Raw genomic sequence first — 13,750 nt, forward strand, 5'->3', positions numbered from 1 at the left:
TTAGTTTTACCTTCTCATTAGAGGGTTTTTGGGTAACAAATTTATTATGTTATGTGTTATTTTTGTCATGCTATGGATGAACATGTGTAGCTAGCTATTTCAATTTACATGATAAATTGTGAGATGGATGTGTGGTGAATGTTTTATGGTTAAGGTTTTGAAGTACTGATTCACTCCTCCTCTCAGAGTTTACTATCCCATTGTTAATTCCAACAATTGGTATCAGAGCATTGGTTCTCTTGAAGGAAATCTTTGCAACTTTGAGGAAAGATCTTGAAGATGAAAGTCTATAAGTTGGGAAAGGTTAGTGATAACCAGAAGATTGAAATCTAGCTTGCGTTACACCAACTCAATGAAGCAAGTGATGAGTTGAAGTACTCACTAAAGAGAAGGAAAGACATAGCTATTGAGGAAAATGACACACATTACCAAGAGGAAGACGCTATTAAATTATTTTTAGATGGAAACTCAAGTCAGTTTGATGCAACAGTTATAGATCTAATGGAAAAGAATAGTGCCCTAACTAAAGAGGTCAAAAATCTTAAGATAGAACAAGAAGTCCAATCAATATTACTATGTGAGGTGACTGCACAGAAAAAGAAAGCTAAGGAAGACATGGTCATGATTGAAGATGACAAAGGAATATTGACCAACAAACTAGAAGAGAAGACGTTGGAGGTATAAAGGATTGCTAACATGCAATTGGATACAATGAATTAATTAATGATTACAAATCATGATCTGAATGGAAAGGACATTGAGATCACAACCCTAAAGTTATATAATGAACAACTAAGAAATGAACTAAGAAGAGAAAAGTAATTTGCTAAAAGTTTTAAAAAACCCAGTGAAGCCATCAAATACTTTGAGAAATTGATGAGATCTCCTAGATCTAACATTGATAGTACTAGTTTAGGATACACTAGTACTAAGGAAGGAGAATCATCTAAAAGTGATGAATAAAGAAATTACAATGGTAAGAACTATAAACCCACTTGTCATAATTATGGAAAGTTAGGTCATACAACAAATATTTTTAGGAGCATCAATGCAAATCATAACCCTAAGCATAAATTCAAAGGTTACTATCATAAGTGCAACAAGTAAGGGCATTAGGCACATGAATGCATGACCAAGACCTTAAGTACACAAAGATTTGAAAGATATTGCCACAATTGTAAGAAGTATGGACATAAGGCATATGAATGAAGATCTAATGCTAAGTGGACATCAAACAAGTAGATAGAGGTACAACAAAATGGAAAATCCTACAATTGGGATTAGAATGCAAGGTATAGTTGTCACTATTGTCAAGAGTAAGGATATGTTCTTGAGAATTGCATTAGAACACATTTCATAAGTGATTATAGTAGATGGTTGAGTTAAACTACATGCTTTAGTTGTGTGAAGACTGGTCATATCAGTAGAAATTGCCCAACAAGGTCAAAGGCACCAAGTAGTGAATTCAATAAAGGCAAAGAGAAGGTTGGTGTTGAGAAAATCAAAGTGCAGATGAACAAGACATGGAAGAAAAAGGAATATTGCAACACATCAAGTTTAGATGAGGTCACTTCATCCAATAGATCAGGTGATCACATTAGCCCCAGCTAGGCAATCAAAAGGTGTGTACGGGATTTGATATTTCAATGACATATTTTACATCAGTTCTAAAAATCTAAATTATGAAAAGATTATATATGCATGAATTAAGATGCAATGGAATAGTTAGGACCTGGAAGAAATCTTTAGTTTACTTAGTTTTCATGTTGTTGCTAAGCATGAAAGATTTCATAGTTATTGTTAAGTGTGAATGGAATTTCAGTTGATGTTGAGCTATGAAGGTATGGTAGTATTGGCCGAGCATGCTATGTGAATCAAGTAAACTAGAAGTCATGTGTAAGTCAAGTGAATTGGAAACCCTATATTAACTGAGCTTATAGCTATGTAAGCACTAAGTATTTATTGAAAAATTTTAAGGGTTACATAGTCATTTTTTTAACTCATTTGTATTCATTTGAGATCAAAGAGAGCATGAAGAGAATGGAGGAAAATTGCAATAGGAGATTCTTACATTTGAAAATTGAATTCAACTACAACTTGACATATTCATCAGATTGGAAAGGTATTTTATTGGTGCCGAGTTTCACTATTTGAGTTTTCATAAACCCTAGGTATCAAATATGACAACAAGCTCTCACACAAGTGTTAGGAAAGAGGGAAAGGAAGTTTTGAATGCGCAATTAATTAGTAATGAGGTTAGACAACCACCTTTCTATGAAATACCTAAAATTGCATATAAAGGAGACCCATCTAGTGCATTATCAATAATACCACCAAAAGTCTTAATGAATCAAGATGTCAGGTGTTCTTATACATGCAAAGTTGGAAGTATACATGATATGGAGATTAGGGAATTGTATAGTCAAATTTGTGATGATAAAGTTTTAAGGGAAGAAAATAAAATCATGGAAAGGAAAGGGTTGATCCATGTCCTAGATTTCCCTAATGTATTCAAGACTGAATGGATCAAGATTGTGCTTAGTAGAATAATAAAAACTTCATTTGGTAAAAAAATGGAATCATTAAGATCACTAAAGGATCATTAGACAAGTATCTAGGTATCCTACCCTAGACTGACCCAAGAGCATGCAGAGTGATTCAAAAGAGATAATTGAGAAGAACACAGGTGTAGTACGAAATAACAGGGGAATGTCTATAGGTTCTATCTTAGACCCCCTAATTGCTTTTTAAGTGAGAGTGATAGCTCACAAGTTCTTTTAGTCTAGTAGATTGTAAATGTGTCTTGCATGGCTGTAGAATTGAGATACAAAATATTAAAGAGAGACCATACCTATGACCTTGCTGAGTTGCAACTTCAAAAAGTATCTGAAAAGTTGTAGACCATAAGGAAAACTAAGAGTGCATCTTAAAATTTTGGCTCTTTATTAGTTTCTCTATTCTTTTCTGTCCAGAACACATTTCACTCATATGGTAAAGTTGCTTGGAAGACCAACAAGTCAATCACAATTCAGATTGTAGAATACATAGAACAACTTGGAGATAACTTTGATTCAATAATGACAAGTTATTTTGAAGACATTCAGAAGTCAATGAAGTAGAGACTAAGGATTTTAGTGTCACTAGTTGAGAAACATTATAATGATGTTTTATTTCTAGTTGATGCTGATTATACATATGTGTAGGTAGTCCTACCCAGGGTCAGATGGCTTAAGCCCTTGCCATATGGGATAAATATTAATGAGGCACCTACAACTATCACAACTTTATTAGCAGAGGAAATAAATAAAAGTGCCACGTCATTTGGAAACTACGAGGTAGCCAAGTCTAGGATCACAATGGATTTGAAAACAACTACTATACTTAGGAAGCAGAACAAAATAGTCAAGAAGTTGAAAGAAAGATTTTACAAAGGGGGAGATGAAGAAGAAGATGAAGATTAAGAAGAGGGAGAACAAGTCCAAACCCTTTTGGAAATTACTCAAGGTCAAGGATAAGATGAGGGAGTTCATGAAGAAGGTGCCAAGGGAGAAGAAGTCGAGGAAGCACCTAAGCCTGCTAAAAAGAAAAGAAAGGTTAAGGAGCCTAAAGTGGAGAAACCCAAGAAGAAGATTGTGAAACTATCACAATAGAAGCCATCAACTCCTATTACTAGGGCTAGTACAAGGGAAAGCACTAAGCAATTCAAGGTTGTTGAGAAACCTAAAGGTAAGAGGAATATTGCTTTAGCAGAGCTCAGCCAACTAGTCAAGAAGACATATGAAAGGAGAAAATATGTAGCTCTAGCTAAGTCAGATGAGGAGAAGACAAAATCTGATGACATGAGTCAATTTAAGGTGGTAAGACACAATCCCTCCTCTAATTTAGATAATTTGTGTAACAATATAAAATCAAATGTAGATTTATCTAGTTTGCACACATAGATTTTGATAAGATGGGAAAAGGTGAACAAAATACTATAGAGGAAGCCATATATGTGATGATGGCTACATTGAAATCAACTCCTATAGAGATTGCAAACTCATTACCTAAGAGTAAAAATGGCAATACAGATTACAAATATAAAGACAAATCAAGGAATCAATTTTAGCCCAACTAATGCTAGAATTGGACAAAAGACAGATTACCAAGGCTATTGAAAAGCACAATTCCCCTCCCCCCCCCCCCCCCCCCCCCCCCGCCCAAATATAGAGCTTTCCATATACTGAATAAGCAGATTGAGGATGTGGTAACCAAAAGAATAACTATTTGGAGATCTACTTATGGGTTACCTAATCCTACAATAAAAGACAAAGGTGAGCAAGCACTACAAGACCCTAAGCAAGTAGAGTAAGAGACAATAGAACAAGCAACAAAGACTGTAAAAGATGAGTCAGTCAAAGATGGTAGTATGGGAGGCACTGAGAAAGAAACAATAGAAGAAGAGGCTACAACTGAAGAAGAGTAGCAAGATAATCAAAGTATACCTGAGGTACACGTGCCAAGTGACAATCCTCCACATGTAGACCGGGTGAGTCAGCATGACTCAATACAAATCAATGATGTTACTAACAATTTTGATCAGAACATCAATCCTTTTACTAAGGATGATTTAAAGAAGAAATTGAAGAGTTCCACCATCGTAGCATAGTTATACACAAATCTCATATTGTTGAGTCACTCAAGTGCCAAGAAATTCATATATGCTAAGTGATTCATATGCTGAGTAAAATAGTGAATGCTGAGTCATTTAGGAACTGAGTTAAAATATTGAAGATGTAATGGATGCCAAGCATCAGAGATTTCAAGTGGCAAGTAAATAGTTTTGGGCATAGTTGTTTGTATTGGCACAAAATCCTATGTAAATCATTTTTGGGCTGACTTAAGGATTGTTTTATGATTTTAGAAGATATATATGAAGGTATATTAAGAATCCCTATGCAGTGCATATGACCAATTAGAATAAGGGATGTTTTAAGTGACAAAATGGGCGAATCACAATCATTAATTCCTACCTAACCCTAGCTCACGTAAGTCTTTTTAAAGAGGGAAAACCCTAAAGAGTTTGTGTATGTGCACATGAGAAGAGAAGGGAAAATGCTAAATATAGAGAGAACATTCATGGTGACTAAGGAGGTTGTGAGAGAGGAATGAATAATATAATCAATTAGAGAGAATAGAGCAGAACAATTAAAGGACAAAAGAGACACATTTGAGTAGGAGGATCAAGTACACATCGAGAAAGATGAGATATGATATCTAGCAGAGAGGTGCTAACCAAAGGATCAAGGCTGAAACATTCTAATAGGTGAATCAATGAAAATCTCTTAACTGATTAGTCCTAGCAAAATTTTGTAAACCCTTTAATAGGGTTCTTACTTTATTGTAAGTTAAAGTCCTTTAACTAGGAAAACTTTTAGCAGGGTGTTGAAATCCTTTAATAGTGTAAGATTTAATAGTCTTTGCATGCCTTTAACAAGGCAGACCTTTCACAGGGTAGATCATAGTTTATGATCAAACTTATTGTAACCTTCATTGAATAAACTTTAAAACTGTAGTAGTGAAGATTTGTGGGTGTCATACCCACTCTAGTTTTACCTTCTCATTGGAGGGTTTTCAGGCAACAAATTTATTGTATTATATGTTATTTGTTTCATGCTATGGATGAACATGTGTAGCTAGCTATTTCAATTTACATGATAAATTTTGAGATGGATGTGTGGTGAATGTTATATGGTTATAGTTTTGAAGTACTAATTCACCCCCCTTTCAGAGTTTACTTTCCCATTGTTAATTCCAACAAAGAATAGAAAATGATGTGGATAACATAGTAGATAACCCTACACAACATCTGCATATGGTTGAAAGGAGATGTATTAATAGAGACTTAAGACAACCTGCTAACAATTAGAACAACAAAAATGCATGTCATAATAATAATTCATATAATCACAATAATGCTAGAAACAACAATGCACAAAATAACATACAACCTAGAGGAAGAAATATGAACAATAATTAGAATATGCAAAGAAATAATAGACAACAAAATAATAGGTTCAATTAGAATGTTAGGGCTCCTGTGTTATTAGATAGATATAGACAACTGGACTTCTATGGTGCATATGTATTTCCAAATTTTATAGATCAAAGGATTTAAGAAACGTAATCCTAAAATACTCTAGGAATGGAGCTATATCAATAGAGACCCATTGTATACATTTAAAAGTAGTAATTGAGGAAATGAGTGAAGCCCATAAGGATGTCCTAATGAAGTTATTTGTTTAATCCTTAATCAAAGATGCAATAGAATGGTACAAAAGTTTTCCTGATGGATCCTTAGGAAGTTGGAAGGAATGTGTTGATCAATTCATTAAGCATTTTGGTGATCATAATGATCCTTCTTTAGCTTCACATGAATTGAACAATACCAAGAAAAATTAGAATGAAACCATACTTGAATTTAATAGGAGATTCAATAAGGTGATAAATAAGGTACCAAGAGACATTAGGTCACTAAATATGTTCCTTATGGACTTCTACATAGATGCTTTGGATCATAAGATGAACTATGAGATCAAGAAGGAAAAACCTGCCACCCTTCAACAAGCTTTAAAAATTGCCTTATCCTTGGAGAACATTAGAAAAGCAGTAGGAAAAGGATTGAAAAGGGATGAACCTAAGTTGTTTAATCCTAGAACTCCTAAGCAGAACAAAGAAGAAGACAAGAGTGATAAATTTTTTAACATGATGAAAGAGATGAATATGGGAAGTGGAAGAAACAATTTCCTCCAAAAAAGAAATAATCACCCTTTTATCAAGAATGACAGATATAGGCTACAAGACATGCCCTATAATATTACTTGGAAAGATGGAAAACCAATAGAAACCAAGGAGACTCTAGACCCTCTCAAAAGAACTAATCATTTTGCTGATATTAAGCCTTGGTGTGATGTTTTCCAACTGCCTCATATGGCAGACCAATGTGTAATTGATCGAAATATTTGGGATGAACATAATAATGAAAATGATGAAAAACCTAGATGTAATACATTATCAAGTGGATTATGTTGGGGAGAGGAATCATCAGAGGATGATTACACAACAAATTATATAGATGGAAGGTATCAAATGAATCAAGAGGTGTTTTCAGATAATGAAGAACTCCCACAAATTAGAAAATTGTCTGAGGAAGAGAAGAAAGCTTATACTATTGCAACAATGGAGAAAGTAAGGAGCAACTATAAGTTGAGGAATTAAGAGATCAATGAAGGAAAGAACAAAAGGGTAGGGATGTTTGCCAAGATTGGAGCTAAATTAATCAAAGGCAAGGATCAAAATATGAATAAATAGGAAGAGCAAACAAATCATACAAAAACAAATGACAAGTATCCTACTGGTAAGAATTCTCATGATTCAAATTCCTTAATAGCTCAATCTTTATCTCAGGTAAAATACTTTGTTCCCCTAATGGAAATTATGAAATTCTTGGATTACAGGAATGGGGCTTTAAAATTGATATCTGAAGTAGAAAGTCATAAAGAAGAAAAAGAAGATGCTTGAAAATTACGTGAAATATATCTAGGAACTATTTTTAATAAGGATCCTACTCAAGTCAATCCATTTTATTTAACTCTGCTCATAAATGATAAATTGGTAAAAAATTGCATGATTGATTTGGGAGTAGCTATAAATATTATGCCTATTGATGTGATGAAAAGTTTAAATCTACACGTAGATATTCCTTATGGTAAATGTTATGCTATGGATAATAGATCTACCCCTTTTGTGGGAGTTATAAAAGATATTGATTTTATATTTCTTTCTTATCTTGAAAAAAATTATAAGACTGATATTATAGTAGTAGAGGTTCCTACTATTGGAATTCTATAGAATATTTGAGAGGGGGTGAGTTAGTTATCCAAGGTCTAGATGTACAAATAAAACTTTTCAATGCTTAGTAGACCCATATCCATAAAACCTCAATATGCATGCATCCATTAGATCATACAATACTTAAACTTTGTAGGTTATTGTCCTAAGTCAAAACAACTTTATAGAAATGTAAACATGAAACAACATATGAACATTCATGCAATTTGACACAAGAATTTTATGTGGAAACCTAATTTTGGAAAAACCAACAGTAACATGTGACTAATTCTCACTCTTTTGATGTGATGCCTTGTGAAAGGCCAACCCTCTTAAAGATTACAATTCACACTATTAAATGTGACTTAGTTAAAGGATTTCAATCCCCTTGTTAGGAGTGAGCCTTGTTAGAGGACTTTAGACCATTCCATTAGAATGTCATCCAATTAAAGGATTTACAAATGATTGTTAGGTCAACCTTAATCCAAAGGATTTACCCTAGACTAATATAATGATTAGAAAGTAACAGTAAGGCTTGATCTGATAACAAATTACAACTTACTTATAGATTATAGATCTTTGTTTCAATCCTCCATTCTACTTGGCATTCATACTCTTAAGCTTTGATAGCTTGTTCACCCTTCAAGCATTCACACTCTTAAGCCTTCTTACTTTGCGTGCCAACTATAGTCACCTCTGTTTAGGACACTGAATGAAGCAATATGTCATGTCCCCTTTTCAAATAATTAAAAAATAATAATCTTTGCTAAGGCAGGTAGGCCCAAGAAAGTGAAGTTTCGGAAAAAGGGGGTTAATCTTTGGAAATTGTTGGACTAATAAATGAAAATTATTATTAAAATATGTTTCATTAACCTCTCTTGGACATGAGTTACAGTTATGCCATCTTTTAAGGGGTTTGGAGGCATTTTGGGCTGATGGGAGAACTTGATTTTTGCTCATTCTTTGTTATTCTTCAGAGGCTGCCAAACCTGTGGAGAAGGAGACCCAAGAACGGGAGTTTGTAGGTTTCCAGGGAGACCCAAGAACGGGAGTTTGCAAGTTTCTAGGAAGGCTAAGGATGGGAGTTTGAAGCCATTCCACGTGCATGCTCATACAGAGTTTGCCTTTGTGCTGAACAGTGTAGATTTGTGGGTTTTTGGGTGTGTTTTTTGCATGAGTTTGGTGTTTTCAGTTGAGCATTTCATATCAGTTTTGGTTGCTGCTGTATTTCAGAATTTAATCTGTCAAAATAGAGCTGAATATATGTATTGGGACATGATTAAACTTCTGAAATCATTTATTAGTGTTGTGTGGTGTTTCTGGGCATTTTTGTGTTAATTTCAGGAGCCCGATGAGCATAGTTTTTGTCCTACATTTGAGAACTGTTGTGTAAAGGTTATATGGATCTGGAAATGTCATTTTGTAGGCTGTTATGCTGCTGAAATTTCTATAAAAATGTCCACTTTCAGATTTATTAATAATTGGTGAAGCTGTGAAGCTTTTGGCACAATTTATGGCATACCCGATTTGGGGTTTCTTGAGAAATTTGGAGGATCTTTGTGATATTAGTTGTTTGATCTTAAAGATCTGATTAAAGGTTGGAAATATCATGTAAAATTAGAAAAGGGACATTTCAGTGGTATCAGAGCCATGATCTTGCCAGCCTGAGGGTTTGTAGAAGTTTGCAGGTTAGTTTTGACAACTACCCAGATCTTGCATTTCAGTTTTGAGAACTACCCAAATCTTGCATGTCATAATTTATGATTGTATGTTGCTTCTAATAATCTGCATGTAAAATTTTATGGTTTCATGCTACTTCTAATCATTTTCATGTTAGTTCTTGGTGAATTTGGTGGTTGTAGAAGTTTGCATTTCAGTTTTGACAAGTACCCAGATCTTGCATGTCAGTTTTGACAACTACCCAGATCTTGCATGTCATAATTTGGTGGTTGCATGTTGCTTCTAATCAGTTGCATGTCCAAATCTATGGTTTCATGCTACTTCTAATCATTTTCATGTTAGTTCTTGGTGAATTTGGTGGTTGTAGAAGTTTGCATGTCAGTTTTGACAACTACCCAGATCTTGCATGTCAGTTTTGACAACTACCCAGATCTTGCATGTTATAATTTGGTGGTTGCATGTTGCTTCTAATCATTTGCATGTCCGAATCTATGGTTTCATGCTACTTCTAATCATTTGCATGTTAGTTCTTGGTGTTTGAAGAAGTTATATCCTATTGGGGTTACACTCTACTTTATCCAGAATGGACAGGTATAGTACAGAGTCTCAGAGGGAACGATCTTGGACAATTGATAACCAGAGTCAAAATAGTAGAAAGGATGGTTATTTAGACATTCGAGATAAACTTATGAAAATAAGCCATGACATGTCTAAACAGTTGGTTGAGCAACACCATATAATGAATGACATGTTATCTGACCCAGCTAAGGTGGATAAGTTGACTGGATTTCTATTTGGTAGATTTTCTCACAGGACAGATGACACAATTCCCAAGAACTTGCATGAGGAGCTTGAGAAACTAGCTGATAGCCAGGTAGAGGTCTCAGATTCTACTTTGCCACAGGAGGTGGTGGGAAAGGATATTACACAGATTGATAGTAACGGTCAACTTGATACTCAAATTGAGACAATTGTTTACAGGTTGTCAAAGGGTGATGCCACAAGTATTCAGGATGGTATAGTTACAACAAGCAGTGACTACAGTGTAGTGGGTTCAGATGATGATTATGAGGATGTTGTTGTGCAAGATGGTGAGATACCTGGTAGAGATGAGCAAACATTGAGCATTCATGACTTTGCTGAGAAAGAGTACCAGGCACAGTTAGATGCTTCATCATATGAGGTTGAGGCAGGTAGTACTTCACATGATTTATCCCGCCAGCTGAAGGTGAGTAAAGATAGTATTTTTACTTCATTATCTCATCATGATAGGTATGTGGAGTTAGTTGGTATTGGTCATATTACTCAAGTGATGATTTTGCTTGAGTTACCAGCTGATTCTAGTTTACAGATATGGACTCAAGATTGTTATATTGGCATTTGGGATTCAGTTGACAAGAGATCTTTAACACTTTTTGGTAGCAGTGTTTGTTTGGGTGCTATCATGGATTTGATTAGCAGATTGCATGGTGTTGTCTTTACTTGTGCTAGCAGCTTGTCCAATGTTGGTATTAGTTTTTATACACCAATGTTGGGCTTTGTTCATATATCCAGTCGACCATACTTGCTAGAATGTGTTGATGATATTTCATATTTGGCAGTGTGTATAGATGAGTCCCAAGATCATATTGGCATTGATGACATCCAGGAGGATGCAGTGGGCAATTTTGAAGACTTAGTTTCCTTGGGTATAGAGGAGTTGGACAGCAATGCTAATGTTTTTGATACTCCGTATGTTGATATGAGTTTTAGATTTGATTCACAGGATATGGATGGTAATACTCTAGAGATTAGTAACTTTAAGGATACTCCTTTAGACAGTGCATCAGAGGAGGTTTGTAGGAGACAGTCAAGCCAGTGCCGTCATGTGTCTAATCAGTTGAGAGTTAGTGACCAAGACATTGCTATCACTTGCCAGCATTTCGATGCTGCTCGTCAGTTGTTAGCAGTTTATGGATGGGGTTCTCCTACTAGTGATGAGCAGGGAGGAAGTTATCTTTCCTTGACAGAGTTCCACTCTTTATGGGAGGCTATCCAGATTCTGAGATAGGATTATATGCAGTTGGTAGCCAACAGAGATTATCTTATGAAGTGGGGCAGTACAGCATATGATGCATTGTTGGCCAAGGAAGATGAGGTGAGTGAGCTTACTGAGAAGCTTGTGGTGACTTCTGAGATTCTTGAGAGTACACAGTTGGCTTTCAAGGAGTCACAGTTTCATTTGGCTAAGGTGACCATGGAGTTAGAGCGACTACAGTCTTCACCTGATTCTATACAGTCACAAGCAGTGGTGTTTGGTGATCCGAGGATGTCCATGGCCGAGATTGTCAGAGACAGTGGAGATGGGGATGCATCCATTCTTGATACTAACATTGGAATATCAGGTTCATTCCCACTAGAGTTAGGTTCAGTTGAGTTGGGTGTTGTAGCAGATTGTTGTATGCCTGACATGGTAGTGGCCTCTAGTATTGATGGCACAGAGACTAGAGATTTATCAAAGATCATGTGTGATGTTGGTGAGTCGGCAGTTGGCATGGTTCCTACTAGTAACACTACTCCCTTGGTGATATCTTCAGAGGTAGTAGTTAGTTCCAACATGGTTAATGATCAATTGCAATTAGTTTCATCTAGATTACAATCTGAGCCACTGACTAAGATTGGTGCATTCTATCAGCATTACAATGTGAGGTATGCTCATCAATTTACCTTTGATGACCATGTTGATGAGATGATGATACAGAGATGTACTTTGGTTCCTAGTGCTTATCATCAGTTATGGGACAATTTGATGCCTCAAGATGAGAGTTGTGATGGGCATGACATGGCGATAGGTTCTACAATTGACAGCTTGATAATACACGACTTAGAGCAGGAGTTTCAGAGTGATGCTTCAGCGGGTGTTGTTATTGATTCTACTCCTTTGGCTATGACATCTCCTGACTTAGCTAGTGATCAGTCACAGTGGGTTGTATCACTTGTTCATGGTGAGTTGTTGACTAAGGTTGGTTTTTTTTATCAACATTATATTGCAAGGTATGTACATCAGTTAGCATTTGATCCTTGTGTTGAGGAGTTGATGGTAGGAAGATTTGGTTTGGGTTCCAATTCTTGCTATTTATCTTGTGATGGCTTTTCACCATCAGGGGTGCATGGTAGTTATGGTTATGAGATAGTGGCCGGTGATTTGCAAAGTTGTGTTGACTGCAGGATTTGTACAGTGTGTGGATTCTCCATACTTGGTACAGTTTCATTCGAGAGCATTCACCATTGTTGTAGAGTTGGATTGTGCATTCCGTATAGGCCAGTGGGATGCGTTGATGGTATTTATTGTGTTGGTAGTTTGATTTGTCCACTTTGCTTGGGTTCTAATGTTCTAAGAGTTTGTGCCTCATGGGTTTTTGATTGTGGTAGTGATGATATTGGAGTTTGGTTGAGCTATAATTGTCAGTTTGATTATGGATTCCTCTTGGTCATATTGCAGAGGATATTGCAGGAGCCTGTGTTAATTGGTAGTAGTATAGTTCATGACTAAATTTGGGATCCAGGTGGATTGATTGGTTTATTGTTCAACCATTGCTTGAGGACAAGCAATTTTTTGGAGGGGAGGACTTGTCATGTCCCCTTTTCAAATAATTAAAAAATAATAATCTTTGCTAAGGCAGGTAGGCCCAAGAAAGTGAAGTTTCAGAAAAAGGGGGTTAATCTTTGGAAACTGTTGGACTAATAAATGAAAATTATTATTAAAATATGTTTCATTAACCTCTCTTGGACGTGAGTTACAGTTATGCCATCTTTTAAGGGGTTTGGAGGCATTTTGGGTTGATGGGAGAACTTGATTTTTGCTCATTCTTTGTTATTCTTCAGAGGCTGCCAAACCTGTGGAGAAGGAGACCCAAGAACGGGAGTTTGCAGGTTTTCAGGGAGACCCAAGAATGGGAGTTTGCAAGTTTCCAGGAAGGCTAAGGATGGGAGTTTGAATCCATTCCATGTGCATGCTCATACAGAGTTTGCCTTTGTGCTGAACAGTGTAGATTTGTGGGTTTTTGGGTGTGTTTTTTGCATGAGTTTGGTGTTTTCAGTTGAGCATTTCATATCAGTTTTGGTTGCTGCTGTATTTCATACTTTAAGCTGTCAAAATAGAGCTGAATATATGTACTGGGACATGATTAAACTTCTGAGATCGTTTATTAGTGTTGTGTGG

Source organism: Cupressus sempervirens, chromosome 4, assembly GCF_028749045.1.
Source record: "Cupressus sempervirens isolate cs-2001-9-10 chromosome 4, ASM2874904v1, whole genome shotgun sequence".
Classification (NCBI taxonomy): Eukaryota; Viridiplantae; Streptophyta; class Pinopsida; order Cupressales; family Cupressaceae; genus Cupressus; species Cupressus sempervirens.